Source organism: Merops nubicus, unplaced genomic scaffold (assembly GCF_000691845.1).
Source record: "Merops nubicus isolate BGI_N331 unplaced genomic scaffold, ASM69184v1 scaffold152, whole genome shotgun sequence".
Taxonomy (NCBI): Eukaryota; Metazoa; Chordata; class Aves; order Coraciiformes; family Meropidae; genus Merops; species Merops nubicus.
The window spans coordinates 1-237 of record NW_008591302.1 but is presented as its reverse complement, the minus strand read 5'-3'; positions in this window follow the sequence as shown (position 1 = coordinate 237).

Genomic DNA, 237 nt, shown 5'->3' with positions numbered 1-237 from the left:
CAGCGTCTCCCCTGCCACGAGCGTGAACCTTCCTTCTTGTCCTCCCAAGGGGGCAGGTTCTTTACGGCTGTGTTTCTTGTGAGACGGAGCTCTCTCCCCTTGCCGGTTCGGTTCCTGACAGAACAGTGCCGGGTCGCCCTGCGGTGTTCAGACAAGGGCCGAGTAGGGGCTGTCTCCTGGGGGGAAGTCCCGTGGACAGCTGGCTTCGCGCCAGCGAGGGCACCAGCCCCGAGTGCC